The 25,502-nt window shown below is 36.3% G+C and overlaps 1 protein-coding gene across 7 annotated transcripts in view; it reads left to right on the forward strand.

The window, feature by feature from the left end:
- The window catches only part of CACNA2D1 (calcium voltage-gated channel auxiliary subunit alpha2delta 1), a 496,060-nt gene that overhangs the window by 329,096 nt on the left and 141,462 nt on the right, over positions 1–25,502 (forward strand). The gene's annotated exons all lie outside the window — the stretch shown is intronic.

Consider the following 25,502-nt stretch of genomic DNA (forward strand, 5'->3'; position numbering starts at 1 on the left):
CCCCCCCCCCCCCCCCCCCCCCCCCCCCCCCCCCCCCCCCCCGCCTGCTGCTCTGGCTACTTCTGATCTCTCTCCCTCTGTCAAATAAATAAATAAAATCTTTCTTTTTTTTATAGGGAATTTGAAATGCATGTATGATTCTTCTCATAACAAATTTCCTCTTAATCAAATTACTGTATTCATTCTGTTTTTAATTTTTAAAAAGTACATAATGTTTTATTCCTATCAGTTGTTTTAAGGTAAGACTTTTCTCTTGATAAAAGAAACAAAATGGTGTATATAGGTAGTTTCTGTTGTTACATGAGAATTAAACATAATTAGACTTCTTTACTGTTAATTCTAGGTCCATTTAGGAATTACCTGGGATTTAGGTTCAGATTTTTTTTTTTAAACTTTGATCATTGTGTACTTTTTAAAAGCATTATCTTGGTATTTGCCATTACATTTTGTAATTGTTACAACTATTCAGACAATACTGAGCTATATGATGGTTTCTAATTTAAAAAATATTTTATTGGCCTTCATTTCAGATTTTTTTATCCATCGTTTGTTGGGTATGCCAACAAAATAATCTTATTACTTTAAGGTATTATCTTCCTGTTGAATTCACATTAGAAGAACACACTGGCTAGATATGGAAGTTTTGAGTCAAAATAATTTTTTGTCCGTACTCTACGGATTTCCTGGCACGGGGTTTTATTTTGGGGTGGAGGGAGGGTTTGGTTCTCTATTACTATGTTGAAGAAATTGAGGCCAACTTCAATGTTTTTAGTTTGGTAGAAAGCTGTTCTTATTGTGCTTCTGTTTTGTTGCCTCATGTTTGGAGATTTATTTTTTCCTTACTCCTGAAAAATCAGTAGCATTATCAAAAAGATAATCAAGTCATTGATTTTTTTTTTTTTTAATAATCTGTGGAACATTTTGTTAAAATATATATTTGCATGGAAACATATGTAAAAGAAATTAAAACAAGAACCACTATGACTGAAATAAATAGGGCATGAATTGAGCCCTACCTCCTTAACCCCTTATGTTCCGGAGAGGAGGCCTGTCCAGTATCCGTAGTTTTGATGGATTCTCTGAGCAAGTCGGTAGATTGTTTGTTGTGCTAGAAGAAAAGAAAAATAACAAGGTCAATTGTATTGAGGTTTTAATCTGCTTGCGTGTGAATGTGGAGGTTTGGGGAAGTTGGGAGGGATGTTTTGAAGAGCTTTGTCTCCATGCTGATTCTGCCCACATTGGATAGGGTTGAAAGAAACAGTGGGCCACAGCATTGTTCCTTGATGGACATGGGTGGTCTTCACCTGTGAAACTTAACAGCAGGGCTTGAGCCTACTTACTGATGCCTCTCTAAGGTCAGGAGCTTACTTCCTGGTCTAGATGGCACATGAGACACCATTTCAGACCAGTATGGTATACAGATTCCATTACCTCCCTGACCCACTCAGCCCAGTTCCCTCCCTTCAGTTACACAGAATAATGAGGCTCCCCATACTTTCTCTAGTTCACATTCCTATAGAGCAGTAAATCTATTTTCCTCTCCGTAGAAAAATTTCTTTGTGGTTCAGGCAATCAATGAAGGGTTGTCAAGAAATTCTTAAATTTTTCATTAGAATTTCCCTCTCTAAAAAGCATACACCATGATGGCAAATTTTAATACAGCACACATATTTAACATAGAAAATTAAAATCTCCAGGAGTGGTACTTCCTGAAGCTGATGACGATTTATCATGATTAACAGGTAGGGGCCCCAGTCCTGTAGAGTAAATGCAGCAACTAATTGTCCAAAGAAGATTTTTTACACTGCTTTTCAACTTGCTTTTTTCCTCAGCTTAGAGATTCTTGGTAAGGTATTAGAACGGTGAAAATAGGAGAAAGATTTCTCCTCAGTAGTAGGTTACCCAGAAAACATAAAGTGACTGTGCTCATTTCTCAATGACATGTTACAGAAATAAATGAAAAAAAGAAATTTCTCATTTTTTTCCATAGATAATTTGTGCCAACATACCAGTCTAGTAAGTTACCTTGTGTGTACATTTTGTGAACAACAAAGGTCAGAAGAGTCCACAATTCCACTGGTCTGGTTAGTTAATGACACCATTTTTTCCTGAATTTGTAGTTATTTGACTCCACGGCAACCTTTTTAAATGTAATATCTCCTTTATTTACTATAACATTGTTAAAGTAATTTTGAAGGAGGGAAAATTGAAGCACTCTTCAAAGAAAAGCCATATTATTATTTTTTTAAAAGATTTTATTTATTTGACAGAGAGAGATCACAAGTAGATGGAGAGGCAGGCAGAGAGAGGGAGAGAGAGAGAGAAGCAGGCTCTCTGCTGAGCAGAGAGCCTGATGCAGGACTTGATCCCAGGACCCTGAGATCATGACCTGAGCTGAAGGCAGCGGCTTAACCCACTGAGCCATCCGGGTGCCCGAAAAGCCATATTATTCATAAGAGATGGGGTCCAACTTCAAAAAAAGTCTAATTCCGATCTTTATATTTTCAATCACTATAGTAAATGAAATTCTTGATTATTTTACTTTTGAGTTAATTTTAACTCAGCGTTATTTGGGGGACAGAATTGTCCACTGGAGTTAGTAAGATAATGTGTTCTACATGAGAATCTTTATTTTCTTACTCTTTTTATCCCCCTTCTTTGATTTCTTGTTTCTGTTGTTGAAATCACATTCATAGTTAAAGTCTTCCTCTGTATATGCTGGAAGACACATAAAAATGGACACAAAGTGAATCGAAACATACTTTTTAAAAATAACATTGTGACACAGTATACATAGGTTTAGGGTTTTATTTTTGTTAGTATGTTGCAAAAGTTTTGAATTCTATAAATGTTTTTTTCTTTGCAGTTTAAACGGTGCACACATACGCAGAAGATGATCTTAATTGTCTCAGGGAATAAAAGTACTTTGATTTAGAAAATGAGATAAAACATTTAAATAGGTGTTTTTAGAAGTCTGAGATATACTTGGGAAAGTGTCTTAATTAAAAAAAGAAAAGGCTCTGTCTTGGATTATTTATTTAGTCTCATTTATCTTAATATTGGCTTCTCCCCCTTTGCTGAAATCTCATCAGTGAGACTCTGACCTTGCCTGGCCTCTACTCTTTTAAAATTCATATTCCATGTTATGGACCGTGGGAGTAAATGACACAGGAGTAAAATCAGAAATGTCAACAAGATCTTGAAATTTAATAATTACTGCTATTCTTCATGCGGTTCATCGGAATATATCAGATTTACAGGATTGCTCTAGGTTTCTGAATTTAATAAATGTGAAAGCTTACTTTAATTGAAGGCTTAGCTGAAGGAAACAGCCTCTTCTTTCACTAAGACAGTTATGTGACTGACTTTATTCTCATAAGGAATCTCATGTTCTAATGTCTTGGAGGCAATTACTTTTTAAAGTCCCAAGAATTGCATGTGATTATCTTTGCTCATTGATATATTTACAGTTTTAGAGTAGTACATTTAATTAGAACCATATCTGAAAAGTGTTCATTTTTTAGAATTTCGCTGGTTGGTACTTTTATTTTCAAAGGCTTTCAAGCCATAATTAGTTTTCAGATCCAATTTATCTGTTGGACTATAAAAAAACAAACATAGAAAGTAGTAAAAGAAGGATTGAATATTCAGACCATTTGGTTTCAGTTACAGAACTTTATTTTCTAAATCTCTTTAGATCGAAGTATAGGAAATGTCTTCATAGAATGCTCTATAGTCCTCTATCAATAGAAATTTTTATTTATAGAATAATTATAGTTCCAAAAGAATCTTTGGTAATAAGGGGAAATAATAATTCCAAATTGTATAACATTTTCAGGTACTCAATACTTTTGTCCTTACACATTGTAATGTAACCAAGACAATTATTTCCATTTAGAAATGGAAAAAATGAACTTTTATCAGAAGGGAGTACTCATTTTGATAAAGGGAGACAATTATCAGGAGTTGTCTTTTTTAAATTGTATTGTCTTTTAAAGTCTCCTTTGCTTTACTAACAATACTTACAAATTGAACTTACAAATAAAATCAATAATTTTAATTAATAAACTGATTAATAAAATTAATATTAATGATTAAAAATAGTAATTAAAATTACTAATATTGCCATCGCAATTTATCTTGATGTTGATTTATTTTGTCTTTATAGCTATAATATCTCAAATGATATCAGTAAAAAGAATAGAGTAAAAAGCTACCTTGCCTTTGCCGACAATTGTATAGGTAGCTTTTTGATCTTTATAAATTTTAACAACAAATCTGCTGCAAGAGATGGACATCGTTTAATTGTAGAGTGCTAATTAATAGTTTATGTTTGTTTTAAACAACTCATTTTATTATTCCAGCAAGTAACAATGTGAGTAATAATCTCTTTTATAGTTTTAGAAAGTTGATATTTTAAATGATTGGCATGCTCCAAATAAGGCTATCTGACTTATAGTTTCAACAGTTGTAAAGATAGATGAAAACTATCTTTAAAAAAATATATATATAATTTGGTGCTCTTGGGCAAAAGGCTGGATTTACATCTGTCATTTTTTTTCAACAAATTAGAGTGTATGTGAAAAGATTTCACCAGATTGGTGTTACTTTATATTATTGCTTCACCAAATATATTTGGTAAGAAGAAACTTTATATCCCATTGGTAAAATACTCATTTTCAGTGTATAGTCTTAGTTTTTAAATTGTAATTAACTTAGAAATAAAGTTTGTCCCATATGTCTTTTCTTTAATGAACTGAAATTAAAGAGTAAAATTGTGAGTTCTTGGATAATAAGTGATTTGAAGGAAATGCAGCCATGGGAAACAGTATTATTTGGTGTAATTTAGAATGATTAATATGAATAAGGCAGATTACTTGGGATGTAACTGGTTTGGTTAATAACCGAAGTAGTTTTTTAAAAGTTAACAAAAAAGAGTTATCATTTGTAGAGCTAAAATGTTTTCAGAGGCTTTGTCATATATAGCCTAATGGGTAATTGCTTAGACTTTCATTTTTACTGATATTGTTAGAGTTCAGTCTACTTTAACAAAATACCATAGACTGAGTGGCTTAAATAAGCAGAAACTCTTTCTTATGGTTCTGGAAGGTGTGAAGTCCAAGATGAAGGTGCTCGTGGATTTGGTTTCTCTATTGAGGGTTCTCTATCCGGTTTGCAGATGGCCACCATCTTGCTGTGTGCTCAAATGACCTCTTTGTACACATGGAGAGAGCGAGCACGTGAGCTCTGATCTCTCTTCCTCTTCTTGGGAAGACCCTAATCTTGCTTTGGAGGTTCTATCTTTATAAACTCCTCTATCTCTGATGACTTCTCAAAGGCCCCACTTCTAATACTGTCACGTGGGGATTAGAGTGTCCACCTAGGAATTTTGGGAGGACACAAACGTAGGAGCTGTGTGGAAGTAATGAAGGTAAAATGAGCTGATAAGGTTGGGCCCCGAATCTTGCAGGATTGGTAGTCTTCTAAAAGAGGTTTTTATATGTACTCAAACAGAGGAAAGGTCGTGTGAGGGCATAAGAAGGTAGCTGTCTACGAGCCTGGAAAGAATGCTCTCATAGGAATTCAAAAAGGCAGGCACCTTGATCTTTGATTTCTCAGCCCTAGAACTGTGAGAAAATAAATTTCACATTTAAGCCACCCAGTCAATGATATTTTGTTATGATCGTCGGGGCTGACTAAAACCCAAATTTATTTCCTGAGAAAAAAATGCTGTAGTCTTAAACTCGTGTTTTAAAAGAATAAAAACAAGCTATGATAAAGTTCAGTTGGGTATTTCATACTTTGTACTAAAATATAATAGTTGAGAAATACTCGTCTGTTATATTTGGATTTACACCCCCCCCCTTTTTGCATTTTGATTCAGAATCATGATTTCTGTACTTCCCCTTGAAGCACTTGTGCCCTGGAAACCAATTAATGTTCACCAAACTCAACAAATGAGTAGACTTAACTGAAACGACAGTAAACTTGCAATTCTAACCCTCTATAGTAATGATCAGACTGATCATTTTCCTGGAGAATTACCTAAGTTACTTAGGGGTATGTAGGCTTTGCAGATGTAGAGATTGAAATTTGTAGTTACTGAAGTGTGGTTTGTTTCATTTTTGTTTTGTCACATTTAAAAGCGGGCAGAAGATTATTCCAACAACCCGATTGTCTAGTCATTTGATTGATCATGGTGCCCAGTGTCAAGGATGGTGCTGACAAATTGTTTACTGTTTTGTGCAGAAATTATTGTTCTATGCACACCACAAATTGATTACATTTTGGAACACTCTGTACCTGGTTGAATTTGCGAAGTCCCTTGACTGAAACTTGAGGGATATTTTAACCCATTATGATATTTAGAATTACAAAAGTCTGTAGCTCACTTTAAAAAGTTGTAAATTAGCTCTTGAGAGAGCTGCTGTTGAAGGTTCATTCAGCTCTTTTATGTAAACATATGTAATGGTGGTTGCTTCTGTCTTTTGTATCACCTGCCATATTACTGACGACGACTCACTATGTCTAGCGATTTTTATGGCATGTTCTAAACAAAATTTAAGTCCTTTCACCCAGTGTTTTCCATTTTATATGTCACATTAATATCTCACAAGTATGTATTTCATTTATTACACTTAACCTCTTTACTCAGAAGATCTTCTACTAATGACAGGTGGGCACAATAATTTTGATAAAATTTATAACTAACTTTATGTTCTATAGGAATTACTTTCTTGTGTACACATGGTTTGTTGTGACAATGTAACTTTATTTTGTTAGCCTCCTAAGTTTTTCTAGTCGGTGACCGTGGATAAAAGGGACTTTCCTTGGGACTTTATAATAATAAAGTGGCCTTGGTCACCTGAAGTCCTAAAAACAGTTTAAAAAGTTTCAACTCAGAAATTAAAATGTGTATTCCCATGTAATAGTCAAAATTCCCAATTTGACTTGCTATTTATTAACTCTTCTCCCCTGTCCTAGATGAGAGCTAATGGAAGCCTACAGTAGAAAAAGGGCCAAGGGGGTGAGCATTTCCTAGCCATTCTCTGAATTTTACCCCCACCAGGTAGAAGCAAGGAGAGGAAGGGAAGGAAGAAGATCCTTGTTGCTGGGATGGGTGGCTTTAGGCCAGAGCTGGGTAGAAGATGGGTCTTACAGGTAATTTTAACTTCTTCTTTTGAGGAGCGATTTATGGATTATTGAGACATTTCTTGCTGGGTTCTTCTCTTCTCTAGTTCCTTTGACTCAACAGACACATCTTTATATGGTGAAAACTTAATGCTAGTTGACTCCATAGCCCTGGGTGGCATTTTAGAATGGCCTCCTCGGAACCATGGGAACTATAGGACAATGGTAACATCTACATGCTTCATGCCCATCTTAGCAGATGCTACTAAGTCAGCCAAAATTGGGGCATAAAATGCGGCATAGTTCATAATGTTTTACTGTATGTCTTTTATACTAGATTTCATTACAGAATTTTTCTCTTCATGTTACATATTTGGCCAAATGGAAATTCTCCTGTTAGGAGCTTCATGAAAAATGTTCTCTAAGTCAAGAGTACTTAGAAAGGTGTTTAGAATTTTTTGTCAACATACATGGTTAATTTTGGTACTGAACTAAGTGTAAACCTCATCTAATCAGGCCAACATCCATATTTAGATCGTATAAATCTCAGCTCTTGGTCTAGTGTGCATATAACTCACTAAGGAATATCCTAGATCTTCACTTCTTTTCAGAGTTGATATTTCTGTTTTCTTCTGAAGAAAGAGATCAGATATTATACAGCATGTTTATTAAATGTCCTTAATTCCTTTTATTTTTCATATCTTACTGGGAACTGTGTTAAAAAGAAAATACTCTGTGAATTTTTTTAGCTTATTTTTGAACAAGAATAGGAATTTGTAAAAGGTCCAGTAACTGCTACACTTTTGCTTACAATTGAGTGGGAACAACAAATAAAAATTAACTGTTTTTTTTTGTTTCTCTAAAGAAATTTGAGCGGGAACATAGAGGCACAGTATAAAAGGATGTGTGTACAATGCAATTCCTTTGTAAATTCGATAGCTGGAAATCAGAAGTGTACTTGGCTAGCTTTCTATGATGCATATAACAAGTGACAGGCCATTCAAAGGTTGAAGAAGAGAGATAATGAAATCTTAAATTAGAATAGCTTTCCAAACAGACTGACAGTACTATTCACAGCAAATTAAAAAGGGATTGACAATTGGAGAGAAAATGGAGGCCTGGAATTTGAGATGAGAATTTTTAATCATCCGGCATTTTGCTTCATGTATAAAATCTTAGCAGATTTCTCCCTAGAGATAAAAAGGCATTTAAAAGATCTTTATAAGTCCTATTTAAAAAGAAAGACTTGAATGGACTAAAGATTCCAACACTATTTTATCTCAAGATAGAAAGATCATACTTTAAAGTTCAGGGACTGTGAGCTACACAAGTATTGAAATTGGATTTAGTTGGTACTTACTGTCAGTAGAGCAAACGAAGTTCTATTTTAACTTAATGAACAATATGTGACTCTTTAAAAAAAATAGTGCTTAAGGTATATAGCATTGGAAAGATAGAGTGATATAGGCCTTGCTGGTTATTTCATTCCTGTGTAAAAGTTGTTTTTCTTTCTTGTCAATGATTGTAAGTGGAAGTTGGGAGAAGTTCTTTATTAGCTCCCATGGACACTGGGGCCCTTTCTTGTCTCCTCTTCCGTGGGTCTGCAACATGCTAGAAGAAATGTTCCATGACTACCCTTCCAAGTCTGTGAAGACCCATTGTTGTTTCTGTACTTTCTTGGTGATCATTGCCAGTGATGTGGAAATGATCAGCAATTATCAGGCCACTTAGGATAGAGAAAATAAGACTCTGGGAGAATTACACAAATAGTGGAAGGCTTTATTTTTTAAAGAAAGTAATCTTGTATTCAGTGGTATCTGTATTTTTTTTTTTCTTCATTTTGTTTTAAAGATTTGAGAGAGAGTGAGAGAGTGCATGTTTGGGAGGAGGGGCAGAGACAGTGGGAGAGAGAAGCAGTAAGTAGACTCCTCTCATGACACTGGGGTCATGACCTGAGCCAAATTAAGAGTCAGCCGTCAAACCAACTGATACACCCAGGTGCCCCTAAATGGTATTTTTTAATACTTAAAATGACTTCTCTATTTAATTTTTGATCTCTTGTAATTGGAGGGCATCCTTAACCCATAGAAGAACATCCTTATTCCAGAATAATCTAATTTTTGGACCTTCTTTGCTTATTAGCTGCACCCCAAGCTGAGAAACAACTGACAAGAAAAAGTGGTGTTTCAATAATTTTTCAGCACACACATGCCACTTTTTTCCATTTCTAATGGAAAGGTTAATGGAAAAAATCTTTTCTCCTCTGTATTTTTGTCATTTGTTGTTTGAAGTTTTTGTATCAAATTTAAAATAACATTTTTTCATAAAATGGTTTTCTTGGGGCATCTGACTTGGTTGAGCATCTGCCTTTGGCTCAGGTCAGGATCTCCAAGTCCTGGGATAGAACCTGTATCGGGCTCCATGCTCAGTGGAGGGCCTGCTTCTCCTTCTGCCTCTTCCCTCCCGCTGCTGGTGTGTGCGCACACTCCCTTTCTGTCTCAAAGAAGTAAAATCTTTAAAAAAACAAATGCTTACTTTCTAAATGTGAACTTTTAAACAATTATTTTGCATATGTGTTATTTCTGGTATTTTGACCTGAAAATTCCTTATTTATAATTAGCTTCAAAAACAGTTTTCTAGTCTCAGGAATAAAGAATAAAATAAGTACCATATTAAATAGCAGTCAAAGTTTTCATCACATTTAATTCAAGAGGATTGATAGCTGGTTTGAAACATAATTCCTAAAAGGGCCAAAATGTTTGTCATCAATTTAAAATATAATTCACGATATGGAATTACAATATGTTTGAGACTTAGAAACTTCTCTCAAGTATATAATTGATAGAACTGAGTGATAGCCATCTATAATTTTAAAAGACCATGCAAACATTAGGTATGTAATCATCCTAATGTAGAAAGTTATTTATTTTAGTTGTAGTGAAGTCACAGATCATACTTACTTATTTGTATTTCACTTCTATTATGGTTTGTTATTTAAACCAAGTCCTGTTAAAATCTTGAGTCTAAATTTATTAACCCTATTGTCTGATATTTTTTATTAGAAGGATGTGTAGGTTGTTTTTGAAAAATTTTGATAAATTTCTGAAGTAGAAAAATTGAGAAGTACTACAATGGTAAAGTTTGGAGTACAATGGATAGCCTTTAATAGAAATAGAGAATGGTACCAAAAATTAAAAAAAAAAAATTAAGGGGTAGGGAAATTTTAAAATAACTAAAGGAAAATGGTAGTCCAGTGAATATTTAAATTAACAACGATTTAGCAAAAATAAAGTTGGCGTTTGTGAGAATATTTGGATATACACCTCTGGTGCTTACCTCAGAGGTCTGTTATGAGGATTAAAAAAATAACTCAAAATAAGCAGATCCTTGTTAGATGAGTGTTAAAACAAAATACATCCTATATTAGCAGCCCTCATTTTCCTAAGAAAACTTAGCAATAGGGGTGACTGGGTGACTCAGTTGGTTAAGCATCTGACTCTTGATTTTGGCTCTGGTCCTGATCTCACGGTCATGGGACAGAGACCCCAATAGGGTTTCACACCCAGCAGGGAGTCTGCTTGAGATTCTCTCCCTCTCCCTCCCTGTCTGCCTTTCCCCATTCATGTACACACTCTCTCTCTCTCCCTCAAATAAACAAATAAATCTTAATTTATACCTATGTTTTCTTTTTTTTTTTAATTTTAATCTTAGTCTAATGAATAATGTCCTCTGGAAGTTCTTAACGTGTAATTGAGCGCCTATGTATCCTCTTTTTCATTCATTCGAGATAAAAGAAGCCAATGTTTAATAAATATTCAATAAAACATAGTGAATTATAGAATTCCAGGGTCAGTGAACTAGGAATTATTTGATATTGATTAGTTTATATTTATAGCTCTTTGGTCAAGGTTATTACCATATCCTTTGCAGTTTGTGAACATAAACTTCAGCAAATTTTGAGATTTTAGTATTTTAATGGATAAAGCTCTGAATTTGAAAGTATATTTACTTTGAAGAACATAAAGTTTTAATTTGCAGTCTTTTGTGTAATAAGCGGTATATTTTCAGAGTTGATCAGATTTTAATCTTTATTTGTTTTTAAAGATTTTATTTATTTGACAGAGACACTGAGAGAGAGGGAACACAAGCAGGGGGAGTGGGAGAGGGAAAAGCAGGCTCCCCGCTGAGAAGGGAGCCCGATGATGTGGGGCTCAGTCCCAGGATTCTGAGACCATGACCCAAATTGAAGGCAGATGCTTAATGACTGAGCCACCCAGTTGCCCCGAGATTTTGATCTTTAAAGTTCAGTTAAGTTTACTAAGCATAACTGATAAACAAAATATTTTGCTACCATAAAGCCAATTCTTAAGAATGAGTAGCATTAGCAATACCTATCTGGGTATTTTAATATTTTACTTTTAGGGCATTACATACATTGTTTCTCATTTTCTCTAAAAGGATATGTTAAGATTGATAATGATGTCTGTTTTAATGTGTTCTAAGAAAATGTGAATAAATGGATACTAGTTTACAAGGATCTAATTGTATAACTGGTACTGATTTATACAGAGAATATGAGAAAATCAAAATATAGGAATGAGAATAAGGCTGTTAAATAACTGACTTATGGGCATTTTGTATATGACAGTATTACAGCAAACTACATAGAGTATAAGCTATGTTGTAAGCATTAGGAATTAGGTAGAAAGATGAGTTATTTGGACTGTGTGTCATATAATAGCATAATCACAATAATATTTTTTTCTACCTTTTGAGAATTTCAGTATGTGGCCAACTTTTTCTGCTGTCTTTATCAGAGCAGTCTTCTCCATGGAACCATGTTCCACAGATGATTCCAAAGGCAGTTCTGACAGCCTTTTATTAGGTTGTTCCTTTCGTGTTCTTCTATCTAAATCATAATTAAAAGAGAAGCCATTGTTGTCTAGTTTATACGTTATGTTTTTAATGAAATTAAAAAGAATCCTTCCATGGATGTGCTTTGAGTGTTTTGTGCTATGGGCCAAAGCTTGGTAGAGACGGCAGTGTCATCTGTATCTGAGTCTCTTTCTTTAGACAAATTGGAGGATCACACCTTGTCCTGCCTGCAACCAGTTCTTGACTGGTTCTTCCCAGTTGTTATGGTGATAGTGCTGTGTGTGGCTTTTCGGCTGGTAAATTTAAATGTCAGGGTTAGATTTTCTGGAACTTTCTTCCCTCCCCATGACCATATGGGTGGAAATGGATGAAACCTGAATCAGTCTAAGTCCCTGTGTGGAGTGAGTACATACTGCAAAGACTCTTCCATACCTGGATCCAACTAACAATAAGCTCTGGGTTTGTAGGATGAGTGAGGAAAAGCACACAAACTACTTTCGTGTTTTACCCACTAAAATCTTATACATAGTATATGCATATAAATATTCATATATAGTCACATACTCACTTGGCAACAATACTCTGATGGTTCTACCTCCTTAATTTCTAAATCTTTTTTTTAAATTTTTTTATTTTTAAAGATTTTTTTATTTATTTGACAGAGAGAGGGAGATCACAAGTAGGCAGAGAGGCAGGGAGAGAGAAGGGGAAGCAGGCTCCCTGCTGAGCAGAGAGCCCGATGTGGGACTCCATCCCAGGACCCTGAGATCATGACCTGAGCCGAAGGCAGAGGCTTAACCCACTGAGCCACTCAGGCGCCCCCTACCTCCTTAATTTCTAAAACAGTACTCTTTCATCTTACTTTTGTGCCATCATTCTGTTTATAAAATGACTAACTACCTGGCTTCCTCTGCTTTCAGGATTTTTTTCCCCTAAATATTTGAAACTCAGAATTTTAATCTCAAAGTTTATCTCCAAAATAAATTTTAAAGCTTGATATTTACCAAATATTAAATCCATTATCAGACATATTTATCTGTAACTATAAAATAAATGTCACTGGTATTTTTATTTTCAATCTTTTATTCTGTTTTTCTTTCTTTAATGCACATTTTAAAAATATGACTGGGAAAACAAAAACTCAAAGCTTTCTCTATTAGGACATTGAATGATTGATTAATTTCAGACTGACCGTTTTAAATCCATGTTTTGGTTCATTTCCAAGTCAACAGTCAAATTGAAGTATTATAAAAATACATAAATCCTACATGTTGAAATGATAGGCTCTAATTTATCAGTTTGTTTAAAAAAAAACCCTCTGAATTATTACAATATGTGATGTTCACAACCCTTCCCACTGACGTGATTAGACCGTTGATGATTTATGACAATATAATTGAACTAACATGTACACTGTAATCACTAGGCTAGAAGACCTTTTCAAAATAAGAGATTTAAGTTTAACCTGAGTTAGTTGGCTATAAAGAATTTATATATATAGAAAGAATATAGATTTTTTACAAATTTAATACTGAAATATTTCTGTCAAGTCTTATGATGAATCAGGAAGTGTGAATGAAAACTGAAAAAAAAGGTTTTCAGTGGGACAAATTGGGATTGTATATGCCTTCATGATTTTCAATGTAATGATGAACTATGTTATTTAAAAGTTTCATTTTGGCACTTTTAGGTTTTCATTTGTTTCATGAGTTCTGTGTCTAATTTGGCATTTTATTGGTGTTCATTTGTTGAATTTATGGGGAAATAATGAAGACCTCATGTGTGGCCCATCATCTTCTGTCCACATCCCCAAGATTTTGGCCATGATGAGTTTAGACCCGCTCTAGCAGTAAAGATCCAGAAGGACGATTTGATACAGTGAAAGATGAAAATTGTGTTATGACCAAGACATTCTTTTTTTTTTTTTTTTTAATTATTTATTTATTTGACAGACAGAGATCACAAGTAGGCAGAGAGAAAGGAGGAAGCAGGCTCCCCATGGAGCAGAGAGCCGGATGTGGGGCTCCATCCCAGGACCCTGGGATCATGACCTGAGCTGAAGGCAGAGGCTTTAACCCACTGAGCCACCCAGGCGCCCCATGAGCAAGACATTCTTAATTTCAAACTTAAAATTCTTTTAGTATGTATAGTAGTATATGTGCATATTTCTTTTCTTCTTCAGATTTTCATTTTAATTTTGTAGTTACTACAAAATTAATCTATTCATATAATCATATAAATACCAAGAAGGCTCCCTGAGGATAGAAGTCTATAAAGGAGTGTTATATTTATATATGTGTTATATCTGCACTTAATTTGTGTTTGATATAAATAGTAAGGTATATATTTCAATGTAAAAGAGTATCAAATATTTAGATGCCATTGTATCTTAAATATATAACCATAAACTCCTGGTCTTAACTATGATTTATGTATTTCAGAAGTGATAAGTTTTAAAAATTTCTAAGCTCTCTATTTAGAAAGATGATACTAATGCATTTGTCAGAAAAATAAAAACTATTTGAAATATTTTGAAAATTTAAATACTTAAAATACTATTTCTAATCTTAATCATGATTTTACTTTGTATAAATGCATATATATGCATGTATACATTTCATATATGTATAGCCTTCCAGTGAGGTACTTTGTCTAGCAAACTGCATTGACTGAAATTTCATTTAAAAACCCCTTAAGCTAGGGATGCCTGGGTGGCTCAGTCAGTTAAGCGTCTGCCTTCATCTCAGGTCAAGATCTCAGGGTCCTGGGATCGAACCCTGCATTGGGCTCCCTGCTCCTGGGGTGGAGTTGGCTCTTCCCTCTTCCTGTGCCCCTCTCCAGCACTCATGCCCTCTCTATCAAATAAATAGAATCTAAAAAACAAAACAAAACAAAACAAGCAAACAAAAAACACCGAATACCTTAAGCTAGGAAAAAAAGTATCCTCCCGTAATCTATATTTTGATGTTGATAGTACAAATGTCAACTTTTTCTGAGCTAAGGGAAAGAATAGTTTAGAAGTGGACATAACAATGTTTGTAAATTTTAGAGAAGATTTCATTTTAAGAACACATTTTTATGCTCAAACAACTAGTAATACCTGTGAAAGATTTATTAAATAAAAGATGCTAAATTTTAGACAGTAACAGATTTTTTTTTTTTTTCTAAAGATTTTATTTGAGAGGGAGAGAGAGCATGAGCAGGGGGAGGAGGAGGGGGAGAGGGAGAAGCAGGCTTACCCCTGAGCAGGGAGTCTGATGGGGGAGGGGGGGCTCCATTCTAGGACCCTGGGGTCATGACCTGAGCTGAAGGCAGGCACAACCCACTGAGCCACCCAGGCACCCCAGTAGCAGGAAATATTAAAATTTGGTTTAGAAAATAGTAAAATGATAAAATGATAACATGGGTTTCAATTGGTGGAAGGATCACTGAGCACGTCTTTGGAAGGAAGGGACTAAATTTGCATTCAGGAGAAGCTTTGAGAATTACAAAGAAATGATAAATTGAAAGGCAATGTCATTATATTTGGAATTTCCAAAGGCATAAAAATGTTTTTTCTGTGCACACACACACACACACACACACACAAATTTGAAGTTTTGACAGTGTCTAGAAGGACTATTACAACTAAGTTCTTTAAAAATAAGTTAAATGGTATTGACTATGTGCATTATAAGTATACATGAGTTTAAATAGATAATAGAAAAATACCGGTTCCCATAGTGATTCTCAGACACTCACATCCCTACCTTCTTTTAGAAGGTATTGCTACTTTTTTTAAGGATATATAATTTTAAAAAGTAGAAAAAATTTCAAAAAAAGTTAATGAAATACAGAAGCAGTTTTTAAAAAATGGAATTATAATTGATACCTAACAATCTAGTAGTTTCAGGTATACAGCATAATGATTTGATACATGTATACATTGTGGAGTGATCACATTAAGTCTAGTTATCTATCACTAAGGTAAGTTAAAAAAAAAAAACTTTCTTGCAGTGAGAACTCTTAAGATTTACTCTTAGCTGCTTTCAAGTCTGCAATCCAATATCGACTACAGTCACCATGTTGTACATTCTGCCCCCGTGACTTAATTTATAACTCAAACTTTGTATCTCTTGACCTCCTTCACCCTCCCACCCACCCCAAATCCTCCTCCCTTCGGCAACCACCGATCTGTTTGCTATTTCTATGAGTTTTGTTTTGTTCATTCATGTGGTTTTTTTGTTTTATTCTGTTTTGTTTGTTTTTAAGATTCCACATACAATTGAAATTATTTGGTATTTGTCTGTGGTTCATTTCACTTAGCAACATACACTGCAGGTCCATCTGTTTTGTTGCAAATGGCAAGATGTCATTCATTCTTTTTATGTCTGGGTAATATTTCATCGTGAAATATTTTATTATATGCACACACACCACATCTTTTTCATTTACCTGTCCAAAGACACCTGGGCTGCTCCCAAACCTTGGCTATTGTACATAAGGCTGCAGTAAACATAGGTGTGCATATATCTTTTCTAATTCATGTTGTTGGGTGTTTTGTTCAGTTGGCATATGTAGTTTTGTTTGTTTTGTTTTGTTTTGTTTTGTTTTTGGATAAATACCCAGAAGTGGAATTGTTAAATCATAAGGTCGTTCTTTTTTAATTTATTTTTTATTTATTTATTTATTTGTTTGTTTGTTTTTTAAAAGATTTTATTTATTTATTTGACAGACAGAGATCACAGTAGGCAGAGAAGCAGGCAGAGAGAGGGGGAAGCAGGCTCCCCGCTGAGCAGAGATCCTGATGCGGGGCTCGATCCCAGAACCCTGGGATCATGACCTGAGCTGAAGGCAGAAGTTTTAACCCACTGAGCCACCCAGATGCCCCAGGTCATTCTATTTTTAATTTCTTTTTCTATTTTTAAGTTTTTTGGTGAACCTCCATATTGTTTTCCATAGTAGCTATACCAATTTACATTCCCATCAGTGGCACACCGAGTGTTCCCTTTCCCCCATATCCTCACTAACACTTGTACTTGTCCTCTTGATACCTGCCACTGTGACTGGCGTGCAGTGATGTCTCATTGTGGTTTTGATTTGCCTTTTCCAGATGCTGAGTGATGTTGAGTATCTTCTCATCTGTCCCTTGGCCATCTGCATGTCTCCTTTGGAAAAATGTCTGTTTAGGTTCTCTTTCTGTGTTTAAGTTGGATTGTTTCTTGGTTTTTTGTTGTCATTGAGTAGCGCGAGTTCTTTAAGTATTTTGGATATTACTCCTTTCCAGATTCATGATATTCAAGTAAGTTCCTGATTTCAGTCAGTTACCTTTTCATTTTGTTGATGATTTCCTTCACTGTTCAGAAGTTTTCTAGTTTGGTGTAGTCCAGTGAATTTTTGTTCTTGTTGCTCTTAGCTTTGGAGTCAGATTCAAAAAATTTTTACCAAGACTGACATCAAGGAGCTCACTGCCTGTTTTCCTTTAAGAGTTTTATAAATTCACATTTTGCATTCAAGTCTCTAATCCCTATTTTAAATTAATATTTGCATATGGTGTAAGATAAGGATTCAGTTACATCCTTTTTGCATATAGTTGTCCAGTGTTTCCAGCAGTATTTACTGAAGAGACGAATTCTTTTCTGCTGCATGATCTCACCTCCATCATTGTAAATTAATGGATCGTATATGCTTGAGTTTATTTCTGGGTTTTCTCTTCTGTTCCATTGACCTATGTATTTGTTTTTATGCACAGGCTTTTGCTTTTAAACCCCAAATGTTGGTATTGTCATATTTATGAATAGCCGATAAAAAGGACAAAAAAAATGTGAGATTGATACTCTAGTAAAATATAAGAGAATTTTGGTTGAATCAAAGAAATGAAAGGCTTTGCTTCAGACTGATTTGGAAGGCCAGAGAAACTGACAAGTAATAGAAAAGATACTGGCTTCCATCAGTTTGATACAGAACATAAAGTGACAAGAAAGTACAGGCTTCTTTTAAAAAATGTGAATAAGATTAATATCAAAGAAAAGACATTTTGCCAAGAATGGCAAAATCCATTTCGGTAAGCCATCCATGTTTGTATCAGAATGTTAACTGTGTGTTTAGGATTAAATAGAGTTTATTTCTTCTTAACAATTGCCTAATGTTGTCTGAGGAAACATAAGATTTAAAAAGTCTTGATCTGTTTGTTACCTCCCGATACTACATTTTCCTGAAAGGCCGATTGAAATTTTCTTTTTCGGAGTAAAAATATGGTAGGCTTCTCCATAATTAAATCTTGTCACTCTTGCCTTCTGAGGAATCAGGGTGGTTGGCATTTGTGCATTCAGAGCTGATACTGATTTAAATCATTGCTGAAAGTCAAAGGTGGTAAGTGCATTGCAGAAGAGAGCCTCACAGTGATGGTGAGAAGAGATTGTTTGGCAATTTGAAGTGTTTTTATAATACATCTACGACTCCTGTGGTAGAACTTTATGGTCTTAGAAGCCCATGTAATCATCGAGCCTCGGTCTCCTGAGGCTCCATAAGTGTAAAGCAGAACAGATCACCTCATCATTCTGAGGGAGGCAGAAGGGAAATTGCTGCTTCTCCGAGCACGCAGTGAACATTAGTTACAGTGTTCTACATACAAGACATGCAGGCATTGTATCCCTGGGTACTTGATTTAGGTCAATAACTATTTTAAAAAGCAAAATTTATTTACTTATTTTTTTTTAAAAAGCAAAAATTTTTTTAAAAAGGCATTAGATGATGGGTTTTTATTGGTTTCAGTATCTTTATTTACTCTCTCAATGGACTGTGAGGCATGCATAGATACATGGAATTTGTATTCAGTGCATTTATTTTAATGCAGATGTGAAAATCAGATTTGAAAGGCACATTTTGCTTTTCATTAAATGAGAACTTTAGGGGTGTCTGGGTGGCTCAGTCAGTTAATGTCTGCCTTCAGCTCAGGTCATGATCGCAGGACCCTGAGATCCAGGCCTGGATCAGGCTCCTTGCTCAGCGGGGAGTCTGCTTCTGCTTCCCATGCTTGTGCTCGCTTGCTCTCTGTCTGACAGATAAATAAAATCTTTGGGAAAAAATGAAAACTTTAGACATAAAGCATTCTGCTCACTGGTTACTTTTTATGGGGAAAAATGTTCTCGTTTATGCGAGGTCCACATTGTTTCCTTTTGGCAATCTCTCTTTGATCCGTAAAGCTTCTTCAGTGCTTGAGGATCTACAGTGCTTATTGGTGTCAATAATGAACTTCATCTGAACCAGTTCTTTGAGGATTTACTGAAAGAGTGACTCTTCAACCTGATTCTTCCGTGTGGCTTTCATAGCTACGCTATAGATTCAATTCTCTAAGTGTCTGTGAGATAACCCTTTTTAATGGATATCTTCACAGGTACGCCCTATTACGCTTAAAATTGAGTTCCTCACTGTTGTCCTAAATATCCTTCCTGCTCCAATGTTCATACCTTTGTTAATAGTGCTCTTCAGGCCCAAGCCAGAAAACCAGTTAACTTTTTCCCCCTTTCCTATTGTCTGTCACTACAATCTGAAGATGATTTCTATTCTTTCTTTTTAAAAAGATTTGCTTTTTTTAGAAGGAGACAGAGAGGTGGGGAGTCAAGCTGACTCCCCAATGAGTGTGAAGCCTGATGCAGGACTTGATCTCACCACCCTGAGATTATGACCTGAGCCAAAATCAACAGTCGAATGGTTCAACTAAGTCACACAGGCATCCCTCTGCTCTCCATCTTTTGAATCTCTTTGCATTCTCCAGGTGTACCACTTTTTTTAAGTTCAGACCCCTATTACTCCTCTCTAACCTGACTGTACTCGTTGTCTCTGTTCCCCATTCACATCTGTCTTCTCATCTATATTGTCTTCCTTCATAATAACTTCTGAGGGAGGGGCACCTGGGTGGCTCAGTGGGTTAAGCCTCTGCCTTCAGCTCTGGTCATGATCTCAGAGTCTTGGGATCTAGCCCCACATAGGACTCTCTGCTCAGCGAGGAGCCTGCTGCCCCCTCTGTCTCTGCCTGCCTCTCTGCCTGCTTATGATCTCTCTCTCTGTCAAATAAATAAATAAAATCTTTAAAAACAAAACAAAAAACAAAACAAAAACTTCCGAGGGAGGTCTCAAGTGCAAATATGTTTCTTTTGCACATCAGCTTATATGTCTCTGTAATTCTCAGAATATTTATTTTGTTTTTAGTACTTGTGGATCATCATAGCTGTATGTCTCTAATCCTAGTCTGCCCCTGTTGTTCCACACACCCCCCAACTTAAATCATTTTGAAGGGCATCCAGCTCCCAGAATGCCCCTTTAAAAACAAATCAAGCAACATCCAACAAAAATTCCTGTGCCCTGCATGGGGTGATCACTGAATCAACTCCCTTGCCTTCCTACCACGTCTCCAACTCCTCTTTAAAACTGTGTTTGCCACCTCCTCCAGGAACTCGGGAGTGACCACCACACCTTCCTCTGAATCTCTGAAAACATTTACTTAGCTTCATAGGTAGGTTTACTGTTACTAGAGTCTGGGATCCAAAAGCAGATTTTGATATAAGCTGCTTTGATTTCTCTCTCTGTCTTCTCTATTAGATTTAGAGTAACTTGAGAAGAATTTTCACAATTTATTTGATTTTAATTCCAAGAGCCTCGTCAAGGATTATGAATGTTTTTTGAATGATTGAGTACAGTGCTGGAATTAGACCTTCACCTCGCTAGGATTTCATTTATTATAGTAAAAGTGCCCAAACCATTTTTAATCTATTCTACATTCTTTTGTGACACATGTTATCTGTTGGGATATTTTGGCATTGCAGGAAGACTGTTGTGAGTTCTTACCCTTGAAAAACTGTTCTGGATCATGAAGCCATTCTGTTGCTCTCTGAATTTCCCATTTGTCAGTATCGTTAGTGTCTATTATCTCCTTAGAATGCTTTATATCCTATCAGTTGTTCCATGGTGCGTCCTTTGTCTTTCATGTCTCAGCTTAAAGTATTTCTTCAGAGAGAATATTCCTGACAGTCTAGTCTCACGTAGTCACCCAGTCAATCTCTGTGACCTCCCCAGTTTCAATTATTTAAACAACACTGAACAACTCTGATAGGTTATTATTTATTCAGATGTTTATTGTGTGTGGCTTCTACTAGGATGTTACAAGGCTTGACTGTGGGAATGACCCTGTAGTTCTGAAGAAAGAGCCTGCCCACCACTTACTTTTGTACTTATGTTATTTATATATCTTTTTATCTGAGTATAGTTCACATGCAGTGTTAGATTAGTTCCAGGGGTACAACACAGTGGTTTGGCAGGTTTATACATTGTTATGTTCGCCACAAGTGTACCTCCCATCTGTCCGCACACATCACTGCACTATTCTATCATTGACTGTATTCATTACGCTTTGGATCTTTTTGGTAAGTTTTTTTTATTCCTGTGACTTACTCCATAACTGGAGGTCTATATCTTCCACTCCCTTCATCCAGTTTTGCCAGCCCCTATCCCCTTTGGCAACCATCAGGTTGTTATCTGGATATAGAAGTTTGAATCTGTTCTTTGTTTATTAATATGTTATTTTAGGTAAAATTTATGACTGAAATCATAATCAAATCTCAGTCTGACTTAGCATAATACCTTTTAGGAATATCCATGTTGTCTCGAATAGCAAGATCCTATCCTTTTCTATGGGTACATAATTATGTATATAAAATACATACGTATATATGTGTATACCACATGTTCTTTATCCGTTTCTCTATTGATGGACACTTAGGTTCCTTTCATAGGTTGGCTATTATAAAGAATGCTACAGTAAACAAAGGAGTGCATGTGTCTTTTCAAATTATGTGTTGCTTTTTTTTTTTTTTTTTAGTTAATATCCATAAATGGGATTACTGGAGCATAGGGTATTTCTATTCATAATTTTTTAAGGAACATCTGTACTGTTTTCTATAGCGGCTGTACCAGTTTGCATTCCTATCAACAGTGTACAATGGTTCCTTTTTCTCCACATCTTCACCAACACTTTTTTGTCTTTTTTTTAAAACTTGAGCCATGTAAATAAAGTTTTATGGGGACAAAGTCACATCCATTCGTTAATGTGTGGCTTCTGGCAGCTTTTTTCTACAGTTTCAGTGTGAGTCATTGTGACAGAGACCATGTGGGCCATAGACCTCAAATTTTTTCCTATCTGGTCCTTCAAGAAACGTATTTGCCAACTCCTGCTCACAGGCTTAGATCAGTGCCTGACACAGAAGAGGAGCTCAATAAATGTTTGTTTGATGACTATACGATAGAAACTAGGTGAGTAAGAAAGGAAGCACACAAATTGGGAGATACTTAATAGGGAGCTTCTTAGACATCTTTGTTGACCTCAAGGGCTTCCTAATAACTGGGCTACGGTGTGTATACACCAACTTCTTCAAAACCTGCATATTAAAAGGGATTGACCTATTACCGAACTTGAAGCCGAAGAGATGACCAGAGTGATGGGACTCCTCCGGTTCACATGCTGACAGCACTCGCCTGTCACTTTGAATCGAAGGGAGGAGAAGGAATTCTTGGGTCATTTGTACCTGCTTAGAATGTAGCATAATGAAGGTTAAACTAAAAGTGTTTTACCCTTTACTGAGAATTACCTCTAACTTCAAAAGGTGACCTAACACATGAGACTACAATTAACATATTTATTTGGTTTTTCATTTACTTAAAACTATTTTTTAAGAAAAAAAAATTTTTTTAAAGATTTTATTTATTTGACAGAGATCACAAGTAGGCAAAGAGGCAGGCAGAGAGAGAGAGAGGGGAGGAAGCAGGCTCCCTATGGAGCAGAGAGCCTGATGCGGAGCTCGATCCCAGGACCCTGGGAGCATGACCTGAGCCGAAGGCAGAGGCTTTAACCCACTGAGTCACGCAGGTGCCCCTTAAAACTATTTTTGAGTAATTACTCATGTTAATCATTATTGTTCTTTGAATTCCTACTATGCATTAAATGTAGCATTCTTTGCATTTTCCTAACAACCCTGGATATCCTAGGTACTGTTCTCTCCCATCTTCTACCCTAAAAACTAGAACCCTAATCCATTTGTTTAGTTTGCCCAGTGTTGTATAACTGTGTATTAAACACAGAATGGTCCTATCCCGTTACCTTTTCCACCATGTCCTAGGCATTGGAGGAAAAATAAATAACCTAGTGTCTAGCCTAGTAGTGGACCGTATAATAAGGAAGCATGCAAATGAACAAGGATGGTGAAATGTGGGAATCATGTGATTGAGGTTTACAGAAGAAGCTGTAGGAGAGTGGGGAGGTTTATTGTCTCCTAAACGAGGGGCAGATGGGGTGGAAAAATCACAGAAGACCCTGCAGAGAAGGTGATGCCGGCTGTCCTAAGAGCGAAAGGAGGAGGTTGACAAGTGGGCATGGTAGACCGAGTCCAAAGCCAGAAGACAGTATGTGCAGTGGTGGGAGGCAGGCGGCAGCACTGCCTGCTCTGAGGAAGGCACAGATCTCATTAGAGCTTGGGTTTATGGCACATGGAAAAGTAATGGAAGACCCAACTGGGAGGTTGGGAAGACAACCAGGTAAGACCAGTTTTTATGGAGACTAACTGAAGACTTAGAATTAGGGAGGGCATTTGCGAGTAGAACACTGTGGCAACAGTGGGAGGAATGGGTGAAAGGGAGGGGAAATTGGAAGCAGGGAGACTACCTGAAGCTTGTTGCCAAAGACCTAAGTGAATGTGGCCCTAGAGTAAGAGAAGATGAGTACATAGGGGCTCGCACACATGACCTGGTCCTTTACCATCTTGTTATGTTTCACAGATCAAAAACCTTTAAGCTATTTCTAATAGTTTGTGCAAATGATTTGTCTTGAGCAGGTGTTGAATCGTTTATATTTTAAAACTATGTCAAAATAACAAGAGCTTTTCCCCCTGTTTGATTTTGATAAATTTAAGCTTTTGTGGAATATTGAGGTATGATTTATCAATTTATTACTGAACACCTGATTTATTAAAATCAAAAAAATATTCATTATTAAGTTATTTGCTGAACAACACAGTAGCCAGGATTGCTAAATATAAATTTCATGTGTCAGTAACTGTAACATGTACTTTAAAATCTGAACAAATCATGCTCAGTGTGATGTAAGTATCCTGAAAGCTGAGAGTTGATGTATTTCTGTAGATGTCTATTTGTATAAGTAGCAAAGTATGTCCTAAGGGTTCTGCTGGTGTGTATGCTGGATGCATAGGGACAAATCTCTATTTATGTGCAAGCAGAGATACAAGGATATTAACCTCATGTCTTAGAAATGATATTAGAGGGGCGCCTGGGTGGCTCAGTCGTTAAGCTTCTGCCTTCGGCTCAGCTCATGATCCCAGGATCCTGGGATGGAGCCCCACATCCGGCTCCCAGCTGGGCAGGAATCCGGCTTCTCTTTCTCCCACTCCCCCTGCTTGTGTTCCCTCTCTCCGTCTGTGTCAAATAAATAGATAAAATCTTTAAAAAAAGAAAAAAAATGTTTGATTTTATTCACAAGTCTGTAACAATCTGGTTCAATATCTTAGATTTGTTTTGTTTTCACTGTGAAATCCGTGCATGGTGTTTCCACCAAATGATTGTTCTTCTTGTTCCCGGCCGGCTACCACATTCTATGTTTCTGTGCCTCTGCTCTTTACATCTTAAAATCACCAGGCAACTCTTCATTCTGAAACTGGTTGGCACAAACCCCTACACACCAGGCAGCCCGTACCTCGCTGACCGCATTACCCTGTTCCCCAGGAGCCTTGTTATCCTTCTTCCTCAGCCGTGTCTTGTTAGTCAGCTCTAGTATTTTATGAACCTTGTTAGTGAATTCAGTCTAGTTTTTCACGGAGACGCTGAATTGTCTATGCACTTAGGCAGTCTGCGAGCTGAGGCAAGGGGTTTCCCAGGTCTAATTTGGTCTGTAATTCTCAGCCCCAGTTTCTTCTCAGCTTTACCAGAACCGTGTGTTCAGAAATCCACGCCCACGTGTGCGTGACACACGTGACACACTTTCTCCCACCGGAATTTCAGTGTGTCTCTGCTGTATTCAGGGCCGCGTTCACCAGTGTGGCTTGATTTCAGGAGCACTGGAAGTATCCCGTTGCCAAAAATTACCTCCTCCCCCAAATTATGTGGTACATTAAATGATATCCTTGTTTTTTCTTTCAGTTTGCATTCTCTTATAATGTCAGTGGTTTTGAACAGTTAACACACTTTTTTCTTCATGTAATGTAAAATGAGGTAGTGTTGTTGGCCATTGATTTGGGGCCAAAGTGAGAGAAAATGTTCTTTGAGGCAAGGGGAGAACATAAGGTTTTAATTCCTTCTCCTAGCATTTCAGCAGCTCCGTCAGAATTGTTCCATCAGGGTATTTTTATTTTTATTTTTATTTTTGTGGGGTTTTTTTTGAGATTTGAGAGAGAGAGAAAGAAAGGAGAGTGAGTGCACAAGTAATGGGAGGGGCAAAGGGAGAAGGAGAGCAAATC

The sequence above is a fragment of the Lontra canadensis genome, unplaced genomic scaffold (assembly GCF_010015895.1).
Source record: "Lontra canadensis isolate GAN:19392208 unplaced genomic scaffold, GSC_riverotter_1.0 scaffold48, whole genome shotgun sequence".
In the NCBI taxonomy this organism is placed as follows: domain Eukaryota; kingdom Metazoa; phylum Chordata; class Mammalia; order Carnivora; family Mustelidae; genus Lontra; species Lontra canadensis.